Consider the following 14,016-nt stretch of genomic DNA (forward strand, 5'->3'; position numbering starts at 1 on the left):
TCAGCAGGTGAAGGGATAGGAGGACTGTAGGTTCCTTATTCGTCCTGTTCCTCAGGAACGTAGATTCATTTCTAGTTATTAGGATACATATTTTTCTATATACTTTTCATGTATAGTATTCTAAAGATAATGTAAACTTAGGTTCACCATGTTAGTCCTTCAGATTATTATTGTGTGTGCATTATACTGAGTGCACTCCAGATGAAGGGGGTGATGACTGAACTGAATGTATATGTACCCTAGGACATATTTTATTCGTGTGTTTATCAGGGCCTTTTGTATCTATGGTGTTATGCCAGGAATATGAAGATGAAGAAAAGACAGATTCTGCCTTGTGGTGCAAGCAGAAAGTAGAGCTTATAAAACAGTGAGACAAACAGGATACTCCAAGCTCCTGGGAGTGTATAAGAGTTCTGTAGTTTTATTTGGGAAAATCAGGTGCATCCTCACAGAAGAAGTGAAGATGGTCTGCAGGACTTGGCACTTAAAATTGATGTGTACTGTCAACTTGCTTAATTTATAATTCTTTATTAAGAGTGATGAGAAAAATAAAAGTCTCTCTGTTTTATAAGGAGCATAGCCTTTTTGAAATTTATTTTTAATTTACATACAGTGAAAATTATTTGGGTCCACAGTTCTATGGGTTTTAGCATATGCACAGTTGTGTAACCTTCACCAAGCTCAGGATGCGGACTGGTTTCATTGCCCCAAACCTTCTCTCATGTTGCCTATGTAGTCATACCCTCCCTCCTCCTGACTCCTAGAAGCCACTGTATTTTGCATTTTCCAGTATGTCATATAAATGAGATTATATATTATGTTACCTTTTGGGTCTTGCTTCTTCCTCTTAGCACAGTGCCTTAAGATTTAACTATTGAATATGTTGTTGAGTGTTTCAGTATTTCTTTCCTTTTTATTGCTGAGTAGGGTTCCATAGTATAGATTTACTGCAGTTTATCCGTTCACCAGTTGAAGTTGAAGGACATTTGGGTTATTTATGTTTGGGGCAATTATGTAAATGCAGCTTTGATCAATTTTCTCATACAGGTTTTTGCATGAACATAAATTTTCATTTCTATTGAGTAAATATTTAAGGTAAGAATGCAGTAAGTGTGTATATAATTTTATAAGAAATTGCCAAGTTATTTGCCAAAGTGACTGTACCAATTTGCATTCCCATCAGCAGTGTTTGAGAGTTCCAGGTACCCCACATCCTCATCAGTTTATGGCTTGTCTTTTCATTCTCTTAACAGCTTTTTTTTTCAAGAGCAGAAGTTTTTTTGTTTTGATGGAAGACAATTTGCAATTTTTTTCCTTGACAGATTGTGTTTTTTATGTCCTATCTAAGAACTCTTTGCCTAACCCAGGTCACAAAGATTTTTCTGTGTTTTCTTCTAAAGGTTTTATAGTTTTGTGTTTCACATTTAGTTCTGTGACCCATTTTGAGTTAATTTTTACATAAGGTATTAGGTGTAGGTCAAGGTGCTTTTAATGTTACAGGCACTGTCCTAAGCGCTTTACACTCAATACCTGATGAATTCATAAAAACTCTTTTAAGATCCTATTTGACATAACAGAATGTGTTTATGAAGAATAAGTAGGGAATTCCCTGGCGGTCCAGTGGTTAGGACTCAGCGCTTTCACTGACGTGGGCCCAGGTTCAGTCCATGGTTGGGGAACGGGCTGCACATGCAAGCTGCCTGGTGAGGCCAAAAAAAAAAAAAGTAACTTGCTCTGGGTTATACAGTAAGGAATGATATAGCCAAAATTACGTTAATCTTCTCAGGGAGATAAGAGGCAGAGTTTTTTTGATGTAATTAAGGGGTAGGTGGTGATGTGGTTCACTGAGTTTACTGAAGAAACCTTTATCAAGTGCCTGTTGTATACAGGCCACTGTTCTAGCAATATACAGACGAGTAAGACATGTCTCTAAACTCAGGTAATTTACAGTTTAGGTTAAAAGTGACTGGGGACTTGAATAAATTGGAAAGGTAGAGCATTTCTGAAACCAATTCTTTTTTTTTTTTTTTTTTTTTTTTTTACACATGTCTTTTTTTTTTTTTTTTTGTGGTACACAGGTCTCTCACTGTTGTGGCCTCTCCCGTTGTAGAGCACAGGCTCTGGACACGCAGGCTCAGTGGCCATGACTCACAGGCCCAGCCACTCCATGGCATGTGGGATTTTCCTGGACCGGGACATGAACCCATGTCCCCTGCATTGGCAGGCAGACTCTCAACCACTGCACCACCAGGGAGAAACTAATTCTTAATATAAGTTAAGAGAATTGTTGAACAGCGCTGAGTGGCCCAGATGACAGTGGGGACTTGAAAAGCTTTGTGTCATTCTTTCCAGACAAAGAAATTGAGTTTGGGGAGTGCCAAGTCTGGCATTTGCCAGGATAGGCTTGATAAAATATCAAAGAAGCAAAGAATTCTCAGATGTTATTAAAGGTATCTTTCAATATGGATACAGTAGGAATAGACAGAAAAATAATCTAGTCTGTGGGAAATTTGCATATAGCAGCTATTTCTGAAAGTCCCTGTTCCCAACTTTGTTACAAATTTCCAGCCTTCATTTTGTTTATTTTGGACACATTTTGATTTAAACATTTCCTTTGAAAAGCAAATGTATACCTCTTAGCACCTGGTTGTCAGAATTGCCATAGATTCGAGCAGGATACTAAATTCACCAGAAGTCAGATAATAAACCACTTATACAATAGCTGTTGCATACTCAGTATGGATTTTACAAAACAGGTCGATATGCAAGATGTAATGATCGCATTACATTATTTTTATTAAACAGATGAATTGTTTTCTGTAAAATAACTTTTAAAAAGTTCAGATAGCTTCTTGCCTAGTCTTAAGGCTATAATAAGTTTTCAACTTCTGTTTGAAACTTGGACCTTGGTTGATTTTTATCTCAGTAAGTAAAGCATCAGTTACCCTGGTTTGATTAAATGCTGGATCAGGTCTCTTGTTTACTTCCTGTTAGTTGCAGGTCAGTCTTCAAGTTTGAAGACTCAGAGTGAATTGAACCTGATGAGGTAACAAGTTATAACTATGTTTTGATTAGTAAATCCTGGAGTAGACAAATGTATGATTTGAAAGACCAGTTTCATAGAAATAAACTTTAAGCTAATATACATAAAACTCCATAACTAACTCTGAAACTGTGGACATCTGAGTGTTTGAGATAGAAATCTCCTCATTTCCTTGATGAGCTATTTATAGATTTCTCCAGAGCTACGGATTGGTGACTTAGAGCTGTGGAAACAGCACCAAAGTATTGGAATGTGACTACTGGCTACTTAGGACTCCCCCAGGAGGGGTGGGGTGGTAGCAACTGGTTTAGTCCTCGACCAGCTCAGGCCTCCAGATCCCCTGGCTGATGTGCAGCGTTAAGACCACCAGTGTAAACCCTGCGTTCAGGTTCTCACCAACTGAAGTTTTTTCTGTTTAGTGAAAGAATATTTTAAATGGAATTTACAAAAGAAAATTATGTTTTCTTACATTAGGGAATAGTTTGTGAACTTATTTTAAATTACTGGATGGCTTGTCATTTCAGATTGTGTATTCATAATTTTTAGTTGGTTTTAACATCAACATGTATCAAGTATTTTATTCATTGCAACTTTTAAGAAGCATGAATGGCACGTTAGTTTAATATTACAGTCATACATTTCCAAGGTGGAAACATTAATATGTTGGTTTCTGATCAAATAAAAGTTGGGAGAACATTTTCTTCTTAGCATTTTTTTTCCTCTTAGCGTTTTGATCCTTTTTTTTTTCTGACTGTAAATCATAGAAGCAAATGATTAAGTAGACAGGTGAAGAGGAGGAAGTCACAAATAAAATAGGCACTTACATTTATTGTGTTTGCAAGGTTGTTTCTGAGGACGGGTGCATGTTTCTTGAGATCTTGTTTCTCGCCTATTTTATAGAGCTCTGGCCTCTTAACAGCACTGCTTTAATGACTTCTTGTGGGGCTCTTGGTTTATGTTAGCACTGACTGGGGAGGGAAGAAAGAGGTCAGGTTTCACAAGAAGGCTGTAGACTTGTAAAATCATACCTAACTGGCAGAAGTGAAGTCGACATCAAGGAGAAATCAAGATTTGCATAAGAATACAAGATGTTTTGCCTTGTAAATAAGTACGGAATGTTTTGATAATGCCGAAAATAGTTTGTCTAAAGTTTTAGGGGGGGCTTAAGACTCATTGTAAAGGAGGTATTCATTTACTCAGTTTAACACCACACTTAAAAAAATTAAAATAGAAAAACACTTGCCGAGAAACAAAGTTTAAGACTGTCATGATATATCATATTTGTGCATGCTTTTCTGAAGTTTCTAAGTTTTGATACAAATTTTTAAGTAATTTATTTTTTTATTGAAAAGTGGATTTTATTCAGATGTTCTTTTTCTCATCATTTTTCACATTGAAGTCACTGACTGGGGAGGGAATCAAGCATCCTTAGATCATGGGTGATAGCTACCCAAAGAATGATAAGATCAAAGTACTAAAAGGCAGATAAAAATTAAGGATGAGGGATTTTTTTTTTGGCCTAGTTGCGCAGCATGTGGGATCTTAGTTCCCTGACCAGAAATCAAACCTATGCCCCCTGCAGTGGAAGCACGGAGTCTTTACCACTGGACTGCCAGGGAAGTCCCAGGATGAGGGATTTTATCAGGTAGTGGAGCAATGGTAGAAAATTTATGCAGGCTCTTCCTTCAGTCTATGCACCATAAGGCATATAAAATTTATTTTTAAATGTCATTAATTTTTCTTAATTATGTTGTTTTGTAGGAAAAAATATAAGTACAAAATACATAATTCCACAGCTAGAGATCCTCTTGTAATCTAGTCCCTTATTATTTCATCACTGAAGTAGGGGATTTTATCCTCTTCAAATAATTTATCTATTCACGTTAAAAATGGGGAAATTATTTGTTCTCTACATTAAAAAAAATTATATTTATTTATTTAGGCTGCGTTGGGTCTTAGTTGTGGCATGCAGGATCTCCGTTGCGTCTTGTGGGACCTTTCATCGCGGCACTTGGGCTTCTCTCTCCTGTTGTGGCACACGTGCTCCAGAGTACCTGGGTTTTGTAGCTGCAGCATGCAGGCTCTCTAGTTGCGGTGCACGGTCTTAGTTGCCCCGACCAGGCATTGAACTGGCGTCCCTTGCATTGGAAGGCAGATTGTTAACCACTGGACCACCAGGGAAGTCCCTGTTTCTCTACACTTTATGTACCTTTATGTAAAAGCTACATAGTCTGGATTAGTAGGAAAAAAAAGAAAATTTAAAATCTTAGAGTACCTCTACCTTTGTTAGGGCTTTAAAATTTATTTTTTATTGTATAGTGGTCACTAACATCCTTTGTTTGACTTTCTTTAAGTTATCGTTCTGAAAGCAAAACCAGTGTATTCATAGCAAGATATCCTGTAACTATTAACTACTTCCGGTACCACTGCTAGGAGTTTACTAGGTGCCAAGCAGTGCCTAAGTACCTGCTTATATTATTGTGTGTGTGTGTGTGTGTGTGTGTGTGTGTGTGTGTACACATGTTTATGTATATATAATTTAATGTTATTCTTAAAATATTCTTATAAAGTATTATTATTATCCCCATTTTATTGGGGAATACTGAGGCATGGAGTTGGGTAACTTCTCAGGGGCACACAGCTCATGCATGCAAAGCTGTGATTCTAACCCAGATCTTTAGATTTTAATATCTGCACTCTTAACCTCAAGGCTATGCTGCTGCCCCACCTCCATAAATTATGCCCTGTATTGTACTGGACTTTTTCCTGATTTTCTTTAAACCAGCTCAGATTAAATTTTACCATACTTTTAATATCATTTACCTCAGTTTTCTAATGCCTTAATTTCTGTCATCAAGAAATGAAAATAAGTTAAGATTGGAAAAACAGTAAACACTTGCTCCTAATCTCATTGCAACAGAGCCTCAGAAGTAGGAAATCCTTTTCTCCACTAACTTTACATGTTATACATTGTTATTTTAATAGGCCACTATTATAAAATCTCATGCATATCTTTCTTTAAATCTTAACCACAGCCGAACATGTGAACCATTAGTTTAAAAATCAGGATGGGGGGCTTCCCTGGTGGTGTAGTGGTTGAGAGTCCACCTGCCGATGCAGGAGACGCGGGTTTGTGCCCCGGTCCGGGAAGATCCCACATGCCGTGGAGCGGCTGGGCCTGTGAGCCATGGCCGCTGAGCCTGCGCGTCTGGAGCCTCTGCTTCACAATGGGAGAGGCCACAACAGTGAGAGGCCCGTGTACCGCCAAAAAAAAAAAAAAATCAGGATGGGAACTTCCCTGGTAGTCGAATGGTAAAGAATCCACCTTCCAATGCAGGGGACGCAGGTTCAATCCCTGGTCAGGGAACTAAGGTCACACATGCTGTGGGGCAACTAAGCCCGCATGCCACAACTACTGAGCTCGTGCACCACAATTATTGAGCTCGTACGCCTCAACGAGAGAGCCCACACGCCACAAACTAAACAGCACATGTGCCCTGGAGCCCTCACGCCACAACTAGAGAGAGAAAACCTGCACGCCACAAGTAGAGATAAGCCCAAGAGCTGCAACGAAGAGACTGCGTGCCACAACGAAAGATCCCACATGCCTCAACAAAAGATCCTGTGCGCTGCAACTAAGACCCGATGCAGCCAATAAAATAAAATAAATAAATATTTTTAAAAATTAAATAAAAATCAGGATGAATAGATATTTGAAACTGTTGACATTATTAATCTCTGGCCTCATTTTATAGTTTCCCAGTCTTCCTTAGCATGGCCAGTTTCTTTTCGTTCTCATCAAATGAGGATCTGTGATGCAGATTCATCAGTCCATCCGATCTCTCTTCCTACATTCTCTGTTCAGGCACCATAGTATCCCCCAACCTTCCAGGTGTGTAGGCCGGAAACCTCAGAACCACTCGGGTCTTTCCTCCTGTTTCCCTTGAACACCTTGTGGCCACATCGTGTTGTTCAATGCACAGCATCTTTTGTATGTGCCCTGCCTTCCATTCCAGTCATCTCTGCCATCATTGAAAACCACAGCTGGTCTCTCCTTCTCTTTCTAATGGCCTCTTAACAGGTCTCCCTGCCTCTAAGCAGTATCTCTGTATAGGTATTTGACTGTTTGATGATCAGATGTACATGGGCTTAGAACTAGGAGAATAATAATAAAGAAATAGCTAATATCCCCATGAGGTAAACTAGTGTTTTTAAAATAGATTTAAAAGAAATGCTTGATTCCTCCACGGGTTCGATCCCTGGTCAGGGAAGATCCCACATGCTGAGGAGCAACTAAGCCCGTGTGCCACAATTACTGAGCCTGTGCTCGAGAGCCTAAAAGCCACAACTACTGAGCCCGCGTGCCACAGCTACTGAAGCCTGCATGCCTAGAGCCCATACTCTGCAACATGAGAAGCCACCGCAATGAGAAGACTGTGCACCACAATGAAGAGTAGCCCCTGCTCGCCACAACTAGAGAAAGCCTGTGCACAGCAATGAAGACCCAACGCAATCAAAAATAAATAATAAATAAATAAAAGATCTAAAATACTTTAAAAATATACTTGATTCCTAATTTTAGGAATTTTAGACTGATTCAATTTACATGCATATATCTATCTTTCCTACCTTTAACAGATTCCTAAAAATGGAAATAATACTACTTGAGGTGAGACCCATAGTTTGAAAATCCTAGTACACCAGAGTTTAAAGGTGTTGTTTGTTTTGGAAATTTGGGAATTTAACACATATTCTTACCCAGCTAGAAAGCCAGCGCATATGAACCTCTATTTGAGCAGCAGAATTGCTTGGAAGTAGAACCAGTAAGTTTTGCCTTCCACAGAAAGTTTGAGAATCTCAAGCTTTTAGTGAGAGAATTCACATGGGATCTTTGGAGATTACCTGGATTCAGATCGCACCCTCACCTCACTGGCTGCAGAACCTTAAGGAAGTTGCTAATCTCCTTGTGTCTCAGTTTCCTGAACTGACAACTAGGGTAATAATAGTTGTGAGGATTAAATAAACTAGAATATGTAATGTACTTGCTGCCTTGCAATAAAGTATATGTTAACCTATAGTTATTTCTGTCATCATTATAACCTCTGTTCTGTGCTTTCATAATATTCCATAATTTTCCTTCATAGTATTTATCACAGTTTGAAATTACTATATGCTTGCATAGTTATTTAGTTAAATGCCTTTCTCCATTGCTAGACAAAGATCCCTGAGGGTAGAGCCTCTGTTAGTTTTGTTCATCATTGGATCCTTGACATCTTGAACATACTAGGCACTGAATAAACAATTGTTGCATGAATGAATTTAGAAGAGATTACTGTAGTCGAAAATAGTTCTAAAATAAGTGTGATTAAAATCCTTTTCTGGAATAGGGAGACAGTTAATCTGGCCCATTATTTTATGAATAATTGCTTGATTGAAAGCCTGTCAGCAAGGGTTAACTACACATTAAATGAATGGTTTGATTATAAAATAGTGGGATTGATGTTAATATATGACTCATAGAGATTAACTTCTTTGTGTCATAATGTATACCTTTAATAGCATAAATATTCACTTTTTTATATAACTATTTTACATTGACTATTTAAATACTGTTGCATGCTTACCATATAAATAGTTTGGGAGTAATTGATGCCAAACTACTTCTTTCTTTGGTGAGGTGGGGTTGTTAAAAGCCTGCTGACAAATCTCATGTACCCAATGAAAAAGAGTTAAAAATACATAGTTAGTAGAAGGAAAAATATCAGTTCCTTTCGATGTAACAAAGATACGTACATTCAGTTTTTCTAGTAATTAGGCTAAGCAGTTTAAAGATTTAGAAGGAGGGTGACTAAGACAGTGCTTTTGGACAGCATTTAAAATTGAATCACATTCTTTGTGAGATTGTGTTGTTCGTGGTGGTTTTAGCAGTAATGGTTTGACTTACAAGAGCATTTGAATTGATAGATGGAAGCCACTTAGCAGTCAAATGCAGCCCATATCAAACACTGTTGTATGTCTGGAGGATGTTTGTGAAAGGGGAAGAGGGAAAATGAGAGCAGGGAGACCAGACAAGAGACTGTTATAGTGATTCCATTGAGATATGTTGGGACAGGGATACAGGAATGGGTTTAATATATGTTTAGGAGTTAAAATCAGTGGGAATTGGTGATTGATTGAAGAGAGTGCAGGGTGAGTCGCTGCACAGTGGTATGACCGACTGAGGTAGAGAGATACAGGCTGGGAGGAAAGAAGATGATTTCATTTGGGACACAATGAGTTTGAAGTACGTTTAATAACTTCCAGGTGAAGAAGTCCAGTAGACAGTAGGAGCCATGGGTATGAAGCTCTGAGCGTGGTGATCTAAGCTGGAGATGTATTCTGGGGACTCCGAAGCAACAGATGGATGTAGTTGAAAACTGAAAGTGGATGAGATCACCCAAGGAGAATATGGAGAGAGAACAGAGAACTCTAGAAGGGAGGGCAGGAGGAGGAAGGAGAGCCTCAGAGGGAGTGAGAGAAATAGGAGTGCACAGTGTCATAGACACTGTTTCAATAAAATAATAGGGGAAGAAGGCAGATTAGATGTTTGAGGCATCGCATCAGAGAGGAAGAAGGGGAGACAGCTAGAATTGACTATTTTCTAGGGAAGTTTTGATGCCATGGGGAAGAGAGAGAGTGGGTAGCTGCTCGAGGGATTTGTGTTGTAAAGAGAGGCCTGGAGTTTTGTTCTCTTTGTGTTTTGAGTTTTAAAAAAATATTAAATACATTAAAAATATTAAATATTCATTCATTCGTTCATTCATTCTGCTCTGGATCTTATTTGCGGCACGCGGGATCTTCCCTGTGGCATGTGGGCTCTTAGTTGCGACACGCATGCGGGATCTAGTTCCCCACCAGGGATGGAACCCGGGACCCCTCTGCATTGGGAGAACAGAGTCTTACCCACTGGACCACCAGGGAAGTCCTTAATCACTTTTATAAGCTGAAGGAAGGAGTCAGGAGAAGAAGATTTTAAATATGCAGGAGAGAGAAATAAAAAACACAGATATATCAGGTTCCCAGAGGCGAGGGCAGAGGAAGCGGGTGGCACCCAGATGGAGGAGTTACAAAAGGAAAAAAGGAACTTATTTTTAAGGTTGAGTCATGTTTGCCTCTTTCTCTTCAGTCTCAGAGGTACTGATGAAAATCCCACGGAATATCTGGCTTGGTCTTCTCTGGGCAAATCATTTTGCCAGTAGGTTGGTTCAGAAGAGACCAAGAAGTTAGACATGTTAAGTATAAAGGTGTTTTTGAGGATTAAAAAAAAAAAATCTTTATACAGCACTTGCTTCATAACTTGCTGAAAACCAGAGTGGGATCAGGAAATAGTCTTACTTGATGGATGTATTAAGTAACCTTATTGTGGTCGTCATTTCCCAATATATACATGTATCAGACCTCAGACTTACACAGTGTTGTACACCTTAAACTTACACAATGCTATTTATCAATTATATCTCAATAAAGCTGGAAGGAGGGGGAAAGAAACTAGGTTAAAGATTGCCTAGGGCTGGGGTGGGGAGGGGGTGGGAAGGTTAGGGAGTGATAACTGAAGGATATGGGATTTCTTTCTGAAGTGATGAAAATATTCTAGAATTGATTATGGGGATGGTCACAAGCTCTGTGAATATACTAAAATCCATCGAGTTGTATACTTTCAGTGGGTGAATTATGGAATATAAATCACATGCAATGTGAATTATATCTCAGTAAAGTTGTTTCATACACACACACACACACACACACACACCACCAAAAGTAAATAAATATCCTTGCTGTATTACAGGATACATCCATTTATGTTTTAGTTCTCAGACTTTTGTGACTCCAAAGTTCTAGCCCATTTGACCTTAAAGTGCAAAATTAGTTTAGTTTTTGTAGTAAAAAACGCTTAGGGGTTTCATAGACTTATTTGTCTGGGAAAGAGAGGGAATTGCTCCAAGTAAAGGTAGTGGTTCAGTGGCATCATATTGTTTGGTTGATTAGATGAGATTCAGAGTGAAAACAACTCTCAAGTGCCTAAGTGGTTGGAGGGAAATTACTCAAGGCAACAGAGTGATTATATTGTTCTCAGTAACCACAACACTGATAAAAAGTTGTATAATATATAAAAAGCCCTCACTATGTTGGTTTATTTAATCTTTATAAAAATCCTTTAAGAGAGGAGAGACAGATATTTGTCTCTAAAAATAATACACTGAAGTATGGGGGGTTGTTTAGAGTTATAGCAAACAAAATAATAAAAAGCATTATTTTCTTCTCATCCCAAGCCTTGGTATTTATACCTGGGAAACCCCCTACATTTCTGGTTACTTTGTTTAAAGACCTAATAGAATTGGAAAACAGTTTTAAAATTTCAGTTTAATTCAACAAGTATTGTTTTAGTGCCGAGTCTGTGCCATTCATTGACTTAAGGGATCCTGCAAAGAATATGACCCACTACTCAGCCTCATTGAGCTCGGAGTGTAGAATGGGAGAAAGACTTGTGAATAAGTGACTATAATACTGTGGGATAAAAGTAGCAGTAAAGGTCTTCATTTTACAGAAGTAGAGAAAAAGGTCAGGAACAGCTTCCCAAAGGTTCAGACAAGAGAACTAGGCTTTAAATGATGATAGGATTTCATCAGCTGGACAAAGAGACCAAGGATATTTGAAAGAGAAGGAAAGCTCATATAAATGCTCAGAAGTGTGAAATATAGTATATTTAGAGAATTAGAAGTAGTTGTGTCCATGGAACATAATTTCAAGTGGTTGAATACAAAGTGACAGAGTTTTGCAGGGACTAAATAATTCATCAGTAACACAAATCAGATTTGTATTTTATGACCATCACTCTGGAAGGTAACTCTGTTGTCAGGACAGATCTCACCTAGGACACTCCAGCAAGACTTCCAGGCAGTAGGTGATAAGGACCTGAATAAAAAAAGAGTACTATTAGGGATGGAGAGAGATCAGATATGAGATGTATATTGATAGATAGAGATATGTCTCATATGTATGTGTATCAGATAAAACATACTGAATTAGGTGCTTGATTCATTGTAATGGGGTAATGGAAGAAGAAATTGTTCAAATAGATGGGGTTGGAGGAACTTTACTGCTTTATGAAGAAAAGTTAAACTATATTAGATATTTCAATCTGGGGAGGTAAATGCTGGGAAAGCGTAAGATAAAAATTCCCACTTTGACGTCTGTAAATTGAATATAGATGGGATTATCAATGACAACTAAAGCTAAAGGTCACCTCCTCACACATGGAAAAAATAAATATGGAATCAAGAGCAGTTAATAATTCATAAAGCAGGCATTAAACTTTTCAAAACTTAGGTCTTAATTCCCCCCAAATATGAATATGTTCGACAAAAGTTTAGTTAATTAAATGAAAGATAAGCTTACATTGTTATTTGTAAATAGATTAATATCCTAGAAAGTGATCACAGAAGCAATTAAAAAGAAAAATTGTATTGATTTTGAGCGTTTGGTGTTCTTGAATAGTGATTCTTAAACATTTTAGTCTCAGTCTTTTTTTTTTTTTTTGCGGTACGCGGGCCTCTCACTGTTGTGGCCTCTCCCGTTGCGGAGAGCAGGCTCAGCGGCCATGGCTCATGGGCCCAGCCCAGCCGCGGCATGTGGGATCTTCCCGGACCGGGGCATGAACCCGTGTCCCCTGCATCGGCAGGCGGACGCTCAACCACTGCGCCACCAGGGAAGCCCAGTCTCACTCTTTATATGCTTAAAACTTCTTGAGGACCTCAAAGAGCTTTTATTTATATGGGTTATATCTATTGATACTTTATTATTAGAAATCGAAACTTAGAGGATCTTCCCGGACCGGGGCATGAGCCCGTGTCCCCTGCATCGGCAGGCGGACGCTCAACCACTGCGCCACCAGGGAAGCCCAGTCTCACTCTTTATATGCTTAAAACTTCTTGAGGACCTCAAAGAGCTTTTATTTATATGGGTTATATCTATTGATACTTTATTATTAGAAATCGAAACTTAGAAATTTTAAAAATATTCATTAATTAATTTTGAAATGAAAACATTGATCAATTATATATTAACATACACATTTAATGAAAAATAACTATTTTCCAAAACATTTTAGTGAGAGGAGCGACATTGTTTTACATTTGCCCAAATCTCTTTAATTAGCTTAATAGAAGACAGCTGGATTCTCACACTGCATTAGGTCTGTTGCTTTGTCATCCAGCGTGTAGCTTCTGGAAACACTATATACTCAACAGAAACGAAAGTGAAAAAGGCAGAGGGTGATTATCGTAAAAATGCTTTTGACCTTGTGGGTCCACTGACAACAGCAGTTTGAAAACCAGTGTTCTTAAAGAAGTAGGAATTTTTTGTTACCTACATAAATAAAGTATTAATTTACCCCCACTCCACCCTTCTTGGAAGTTGATACTCCTAAGAATATTTTCACTTTTATTCACTGACTTTGTTCCATACCTCTAGAGGCCATGATTCATTTACAGATTAATGAAGTCAAGTCCAAGGCAGAATTTGTTAGTCTTCTGTGACCTTTTACCCTTCCCAGTCTAATGAAGCATAAGGCATCTAGCCCTTATTCCTTCTATTTTTCTTAATTTCTCATTTTATTGGTAGATTGTAAAGGCATATATATTTTTTGAACTGGAGTTTGAGGATGGGGAGTAAGACTCTCATTGGGGCCCTAGCTTTATATCCTGGAAGACTTAGTAGAGGGAAGGCAAGCTACACTATTACCTGGAGTCTGGACTCCATCAAAATGTGAAACCATGGACATAATGACCAGTTCCTAGAGGCTTTTCTAGAATACTGAAGAAGAATTATCTAGAAAATATCAACACTTAAGACTTACTTAAGTCTAAAGATAGTCTCTCGAGTCTGTACGTTTTTATTCATCAGACACATCATTTGTCTTCACTCCTTCCTCTCTC

At 38.3% G+C, this 14,016-nt stretch overlaps 1 protein-coding gene across 1 annotated transcript in view; it reads left to right on the forward strand.

The window, feature by feature from the left end:
* Positions 1-14,016, forward strand: part of PRTG (protogenin) — a 131,479-nt gene that overhangs the window by 41,651 nt on the left and 75,812 nt on the right. The window lies entirely within an intron of this gene.

Source organism: Lipotes vexillifer, unplaced genomic scaffold (genome assembly GCF_000442215.2).
Source record: "Lipotes vexillifer unplaced genomic scaffold, Lipotes_vexillifer_v1.1 scaffold726, whole genome shotgun sequence".
Classification (NCBI taxonomy): domain Eukaryota; kingdom Metazoa; phylum Chordata; class Mammalia; order Artiodactyla; family Lipotidae; genus Lipotes; species Lipotes vexillifer.